General features: G+C 41.2%; 1 protein-coding gene across 1 annotated transcript in view; it reads right to left on the bottom strand.

The window, feature by feature from the left end:
- USP54 (ubiquitin specific peptidase 54) overlaps window positions 1-4,983 on the bottom strand; it is a 128,407-nt gene extending 123,424 nt beyond the window's left edge. The window contains exon 1 of the mRNA XM_077778699.1: window positions 4,903-4,983. The gene's annotated coding sequence lies outside the window, so the exon portion shown is untranslated. The remainder of the gene's footprint in view (window positions 1-4,902) is intronic.
- Between the last annotated feature and the right edge of the window lie 3,221 nt (window positions 4,984-8,204).

Here is an 8,204-nt window from a genome sequence, read left to right as displayed (position 1 = left end):
TAAGGGGCACCTGGATGGCTCAGTCAATTAAGCATCCAACTTCGGCTCAGGTCATGATCTCGCAGTTTGTGAGTTCGAGCTCGGCTTCAGGCTCTGTGCTAACAGCTCAGAGCCTCCCAGGCGCCCCAAAATTTTTTTTAATTTTAAGTCTTTTAAAGAAGACATCAACATTGAATTCAAGAAAGAAAAATAAATATGGAAAAACGTTCAACTTCACAAAGAAATGGAAATTTAAAGTGCAATATCACTTTTCACCTATCATGTAAACTGTTTTTAGTTTGTTCAATGTCTATTTACTATTGCTGATATAAGTGCTGGGAAATTAATACTTTTTCCCACACATCCCTGGAGGAGTATAAACGGATAGAACCTTTCCAGAGGGTATGTGAATAAAAGGAGAGAAAAAGATCTTCAGGCTATCCTGTGGAGATTCAGAGTTAAAGAATACTTTTCGACCTTATCCTCTTTACACATAGGCAATTACTCTTTCAGTATTCAACCCTCTGAGGCAGAAGGTCCATGCTCTGCCCTCAAGGCTCTTCCTCTCATCTCACTCTTACTCTAAACCTCTTAGAAAAAAATGTCTCAATGTCTAAAAATAATTCACATAAAAAACATGGGCACCCAGCCCAACTAGTTAAACGGTGTTAGAAAACAGAATTTCATTCACACTCATATGTTAGTGGAGCCTATAGATGAGGGATTGCTGCAGAAAGTCAACTCAATGAAAACCTCACCTGACTCACCTTCAAATCTGTATGTATTTCTTAAGAATATTAGGTATTACAACAGAATTGTATCCCTCCACTTTTTTCTTAATGTTTATTTATTTTTGTAAGAGAGGGAACATGCATGTACTCATTGGGGAGGGGCAAAGAGAGAGATGGAAGATCCAAAGAGAGATCACTGACATTAGAAAGCCCAATGCAGGGCTCAACTTCACAAGCCCTGAGATCATGTGAGCCAGACTCGGACACTTAACCACCTGAGCCTCCCTGGCACCCCCCCTCCACTTTTCTTAAGGCACGTAAACATTTATTAACATGGGTCAATAATGCAGCTAGACACAGAAAAATGACACAATAATATAATAAAACAAATGTAAGAAGCCTCTGAATAAACTATACATTTATCCTAAGTATAAGTAGGAAGTATAGGGGCGCCTGGGTGGCTCAGTGGGTTAAGCATCCGACTTTGGCTCAGGTCATGATCTCACGGTTCGTGGTTTCAAGCCCCGCATCAGGCTCTGTGCTGACAGCTAGCTCAGAGCCTGGGGCCTGTTTCAAATTCTGTATCTTCCTCTCTCTCTGACCCTCCCCTGTTCATGCTGTCTCTCTCTCTCTCAGAAATAAATAAAACATTTTAAAAATTAAAAAAAATAAGTAGGAAGTATAAGTACAGTAGACGGGAAACAAATCATCAGTTTGTACTCTCATCTACCAATAGCCTCTTGACAACACTGGTTTCTTGAAATTAGCTGAGAGCATCTATAACTCAATGCATAGCAATTATTAATATAATTTGGCAATGTGGTACAGTAGAAGAAATATTTAATTAGGAATCAGGACACTTGGGACATTTCAGCTGGTGACTTTGGCAAGTCATTTAAAAGTTCTTCTAGGCTTGGGGCATCTGGGTGGCTCAGTGGGTTAAGCATTTGACTCTTGATTTCAGATTTCAGTTCAGGTCATAATCTTGCAGTTTGTGAGATCAAGCTCTGCATCAGGCTCTGCACTCACAGTGTGGAGCCTGCTTGGAATTCTCTCTCTCTCTCCCCACTCTCTCTTTCCCTCCCCTCCCCTCCCGTTGTATGCATGATCTCTCAAAATAAATAAACTTTTTAAAAAAGTCTGAATGCAAATATATAAATACATGTGACATGTATATATTTTTCTCAATACAAAAAAAGCAGTATAAAAATGCTTAAATCTCGGGGCGCCTGGGTGGCTTAGTCGGTTAAGCGTCCGACTTTCGCTTAGGTCATGATCTCGCGGTTCGTGGGTTCGAGCCCCGCGTCGGGCTCTGTGCTGACTGCCAGCTCAGAGCCTGGAGCCTGTTTCAGTCTGTGACTCCCTCTCTCTCTGACCCTCCCCTGCTCACGCTGTCTCTCTCTCTCTCTCCTAGAAATAAATAAAACATTTAAAAAAAAAAAAATGCTTAAATCTCTTAAATTGTTGTAATAACATTTGCTCTGTGCTGCATATGAATATAGATAATCATTTCTATTATTAAAATGATCACTTTCTAGAAGACTGCAAATGTTAACAATTGCGTGTTACAACTATTTTTCCCAAGGATAGCTCCCTATACAATTATATACAACATGAATATGGCAATTTACTCAATTCTCTGTACAACACAAACTCATATTTAGCATCATGTTAATATTCAAATTAGTTCCCATTAGTCGTATAAACATTTGAGGGAGAAAAATGTATGAACAAAGACACAGCTCTGTGCTCTTTAGCAACTTCCTTAAAATTCTTAGCTTAAATTTTCTTGTCTTTAAAACTGAAGCACTAGGACCAGCTGAAGATCAGGATGTTATAAAGATAAAATGAGATAATGTGCCTGGCACATTAATAATCACTCAACAAATGTTAGTTATCATGCTTATTATTGATTTAAGAACATACAGTGATATTTTAAGAGTACCAAAAAAGACTTAAATTATTAACTGAGTTGTGAATTTTCTCATGCTTTCATTATAACTTGTATCTCTTCTGAGAAACATGTGTTCTATTAATGCAGCATAGTTTGGAATTTGCTTAGTATTTTGTAATTTTTAAAATTATTTCTTCCTTTTTAATCTTGTCAACTAGGTAAACTCATGAGGGCCAGATCCTTGTTTCAAGAGCTTGTGTGTATATACTGTGCTTTTGTTTTTTTGTTTTTTGTTTTTTTTAGAGAGAGAGACCACATGTAAGTGGGGTGGCGGGGGGAAGGGCAGAGGGATAGAGGCAGAGAAAGAGAGAGAGAGAGAGAGAGAGAGAATGAATCCCAAGCAGGCTCCAAGCTTGGAGCCTGCCATGGGATCTATCAAGAGTCCACCTGAGCCAAATCAAGAGTCAGACACTCAACAGACTGAACCACCTACACACCCCTATATTGTGTTTATTACATTGTAATTACTTGTTTCTCTGTCACTCTCGCTTGGTTTTGAGCATTGCAAGGCAGAGAGCAAAGCTTACTTGTATTTGTATCCTAAAGGCTTAGTAATGATACAAAATAGGTCTCAGTAAATGTCTGTTGAATGGATAAATGAATGAATTAATCTCACCCCTCCCCTCAATGCCTTACACAGTCTCTATACATAATGGGAGCCCAGTAAAGCTCCTTAATGGATTCATGCAGAAATCGTTTGGACCCAACCACATAAAGCTGTATCTTGCCTCAGAAAGGCACTTCTACTTTAAAGTTTAGCTACTGATATTACAAATTAAAAGTTTTAGTCTAACACATATCAAATAAATAGGTTCAAAGACTAACCACATCAAAGGTAGTGCCAGAAAGATTTAAAAGCCATTATTCTAATTAATGAATTTGTGAACCTCAACATGGAAAAATCCAGTTACATAATCAAAAGAGGTTATCCCCTGCAAATTTACACCTACAAAAGACAGTAAGAAAAATTATCAGATAGTTTGTAATTATTTTTATGCCTGAATTGAAGCCATTGTTTTCAGTAGAAATAAGAGTTCAAGAGCAAAGTGGTCCAAACTCATCTCCACAAAACAGTTCTGAAACTCAGAAACTAAATATTTTTCCCTCTCCTTGATTTTAACTCCTGGGAGACTCATTTTATTCCCAGATTACCAGATATTCAAAACTTGTTCTGTCTCCTAAAATAAAACATTATCCGTTTCTCAAAAAGCAAATAACCTGAATATGCGCACTTTGGGAACACTAGGTTTTATATTCAAGTTAACTAAAACTATCCCTAGTGTTCAGCCTGCTGCTGCAGCAGTAGAAACACTTTCCTTACTTTTTAAATTACATGCGTGGAAGACTTAAGTGTCGTGCTGCACATTCTTTCACTGTATCAGCTAAACTGGTTTTACACTGCATACGTAATTCCATAAGTACACCGTAAAGGAATTCTATACTTGAATGAATCTGGGAAGAAACGTGATCTCAGCACACACACCCCTTCTTCCAACTCAATACGCTCCAGAGGAAGCACATCTTAGTTTTTTTCCTAAAGAATTTCTCTCCCGCCCCCATCCCACACTTTATTTTACAGCAGCAATCATTCATTATCCCACTCAACAGTCTCTCCGCAGAAAGAACCTTTCCAACTAATACTAGTTCACCAGGACCCTGCTTCCACATTTTATAGTCCGTAGCGGATTTCTCTGGAAGGGGCAAGTGGTGGTGGAGGTCCGGGACGCCCCCATTCCCGCCACGCCATTTAGGACCCGGGTCCTGGCGCGGAGACCTAGACCAGCGTCCCGCGTACCCCGCGAGCCGCGAAGGGTCCGACACCGTCCCGGGTCCCCACCAGTGCAAAGCAAACCGGGCCCAACCTCTGTGCTCCCATTCAATATACCGTCCTCCTCGCGGTACCCCATTTATTCCCACTTACTCCTCGATGTAGTCCGGTCCCTTTATCCAGTTCTGAGGCCGCGTAACCCTCTTCCTGCCAACACACACCCTTCCAACACTCCGGCCCCTGCCCCTTGAACCCTACTACACCGCCGTCCCTCCCACTGGACCTCACGGCAGCTCTAGCCCTCCGAATGCCCTAGTGCAGACCTGCGCCAGGTCCCTGAACCCACTTCACCTGGGTCCTCTCCAACACGTCACACTCGGGCCCATTACTCCCAACCTACCCCCACCACCAGGGCTACCCCCTGCACCCCGTTACCTCCGACCCCGCCCCCCTGAGGGTGTCGCACTCACAGCTCCAGCCGCCGCATCCTTAACCGCCGCGGCTGCTATAGCTACAGGGAGCCAAGGCAACCAGCTCTCGCGACACTTTCCTTAGCTAACGGCGAGAACAGCCGAGAAGAGCCTCTAGCAAGAAAGTAAACGAGTCGGGCTCGAGAAGGCTAAGTATATCTCGCGATAGTGGTGTGTAAAATGGCGGCCGCCAAGCGTCTTAGGGGCGGCCTGGAAAGGTCTGGTACTGGGTGAGGGCAGGGAAGAATCTGGAGCGAGAGAGTCGGGAAACTGTCGCAGGGAGGAACAGACTGACCTGGGGGAAGTTAGTAAGGTGAACCCTACACTGTAACAGCTTTGGGGTTGTGACCTTCTTTGCTCCAAGTACCTCAAAGTTAGAGCAATGACGCCTTCTGTTGAAGTTATGTTTTCCTGGTATCTTCCTTTTGTATGAGGAGTTAGAGATGGAGAGAGCATGCCGGAAGTTGACCTTACCATCTCCTCATAACCTTCCTTCAGGAAATTTTCATCTGTTTTTCCCACACTGGTTTGCGAATGGTATTTGGTTTCACAGAAATATTTGTTTATTCCTGGTTCCCCACCCCTATCAGTTCACCAGCCCAAAATAGGAAATAAAAGGGGTTGTTTGTTTTGTTTTTTTAAACACGGGTTTAAAAAGCACGGGTGTTTGGCCTTGGATGCGGAAGGGGACCGCATTGGTCTATGACTTGAACTTTGCACTTTTGCTTGCAGCTCTGGGGACACATCCTTAATTCCTGCCTTAAAAAACTTAGTTGTAGGGCTTTCTCTCTGCTCTCAGACAACTGTATATGCAGACTGAGAAGCATCTGGAACAGGAGATGGATTTACAGAACGTTGGTGAGGTTGGTCGGAAAGGACTGAGTTATCTCAGTTGACTGTTCACGGTCAGTTACAGATCGAACTACTTGTTCTTAAAAACAGAACAACAAAAAAATGTTGAACAAGGAGAGTGAACAGGAAAGAATAAATAAGAGAACAGAAAGAATAAGGGATAAGGGGCATTTTCTTCCATCAAAGCCCCTGAATAGGTCTCATAGTCTAGACCAATGCTGTCTAGTAGAAATATATTGGGAGTCACATTGTACAACTTAAAATTTCTAGTAGACACATTTTTTAAAATAAGATATATGAAATTAATTTTAGTTATATAACCCAGCATATTGAAAATATTTCAACATGGAGTCAATCTTTTAAATTATTTTTTAAAAATGTTTAAGTTATTGAGATACTTTACTTTTTTCATATTAAGTCTTCAGAATTTAGTGTTTGTATTTACAGAGCATCTCAGTTTGAACTAGGCACATTTCAAGAGCTCAGTAACTACATATGACTATTGACTAGTACTGGAAAGGAAAGCTCTAGACTATGGACTAGGGAATACCATATCTGGGTAACTTTAGGGGGATGGTATTATGGTCACTGTGTTTTATGTAGAAGAAATTCTTGAAGTGGCTGACTCAAATGACTGTGGAAGTTAGACAATTAACAATAAAAGATGAATTAATGTAAAACAGTAGGTAGTAGTGGGAACTAGGACTCATTGGAGAGTACAAACACCTATCTAAAGGGTAGGTCCCCAGAGCTCCTGAGTTTTAAAACACGGTGATGGCAAACAGAAAATGTCTATGAGCAATATGAACAGCTAGCTCTATTGCCAATATGTGGCCTCTGTGAACTGTGGTATTCAAATGTATGAAACATTTTTGAAGAAAAGATTTTAACAGAATAGTGTCCAGGCAAAGACATAGCAAACCTTGAGGATTCCATTTACTGGATCCTGTGCAAGTGTGCACTTTAATACATTAAACCACCATTTCAACCTCTGATAATAATTTGACTTAATAAGTAGACTTCTCTCCTGAGAAGATAATTTCACAACCAACCTGAGCTCCCCATAAATTAATAAGCTTGCATCATGATTTTTGTTATATTTAAGAGTTCAGACATTCTGAGCTTAGAAAAAAATGGTTTTAGTTATTTATTTATTTGAGAGAGAACACAAGCAAAGGTGGGGCAGAGAGAGAGGTAGCATCAGTTTGCAGCCTGATGCAAGGCTCAATCTCACAAACCGTGAGATAATAACCTGATCCAAAATCAAGAGTTGGATGCTTAACCAACCACCCAGGTGCCCCTGAGCTTGGAAAAATTAAGTTTCTAGGCTTCCAGAGCTATTATCTAGCAGATCTTGGACTTTTTTTTTTTTACCCGAACTTTAAGGATAGGCACTTAATAATTATTTTATGGTTGAATGAAATCTTTGTGTCACATGAAAGTTATGAGGCTGATGCCTCACATAATACCTGGTATACAGTAGGCACTCAGTAAACATTTGTTAAAGGAATACAGTCCTTAACTTTGGGGTAGGGCTCACAGATTTTTAAACATGAAAATCTGATGAAAACTGTGAACCCGTATTCAGATCCTGTCTATGCCCTACCCGTATTCCCTCAGCCCACCCCAGAGCTTACTACAGCTTTGATAGATAGTGCAGGTCCATACTCTCCTACCTCAAACACCTGTGTATTTCTTTGCCTATAAGTGCCAACAGAGTTAAAATTCCCAGAAGCAATCTGTAACCAAAGAAAGATGGGATTTGGTGGCTAAATATTACAGTTCCTCAATCTGCTCAGTGGGGCAATTCTGAATCCACTGTAGTGTTTCCCAAAACTTACTAACATATGAATCACCCAAAGAGATGAGTAAGACACAGATTCTTGAGTTTACATTTTTAACCAGTCTCCCACCAAATAATGATGCTGCCGTCCATGGACCACACTTTGAATAGCATTTTTCTCAGATAGTAACAAATGGGATTTAACTCCAATTGCCCAAAGCACTTTTATTGGCTTTCTTCTCACTCCCTTCACTGGTTGGATTTCTGGAATCACTTTCCAACCTCTGGGATTACTTGCATCCAAATCTTTGTCTCAGGATTTATTTCGGGGGAAATCCAACTTATGGCAACACTGTCCTTTGAAAAATACACACAAGGGATGCCTGAGTGGCTCAGTTGGTTAAGCATCTGAATCTTGATTTTGGCTCAGGTCATGGTCTCACAATTTGTGAAATTAAGACCCGTATCAGGCTGTACACTGACAGCACAGAGCCTGCTTGAGATTCTCTCCCTCTCCTTCTCTTCCCCTCCCCTGCTTGCTCGCTCTCTCAAAAATAAATAAAAACAGGGGTGCCTGGGTGGCTTAGTCGGTTAAGCGTCCGACTTTCGCTTAGGTCATGATCTCGCGCTTCGTGGGTTCGAGCCCCACGTCGGGCTCTGTGCTGAC

The sequence above is a fragment of the Crocuta crocuta genome, unplaced genomic scaffold (genome assembly GCF_008692635.1).
Source record: "Crocuta crocuta isolate KB4526 unplaced genomic scaffold, BGI_CrCroc_1.0 scaffold167, whole genome shotgun sequence".
NCBI lineage: Eukaryota > Metazoa > Chordata > Mammalia > Carnivora > Hyaenidae > Crocuta > Crocuta crocuta.
The sequence above is the reverse complement of the archived record's forward strand: the minus strand, read 5'-3'. Positions and strand labels throughout refer to the sequence as shown.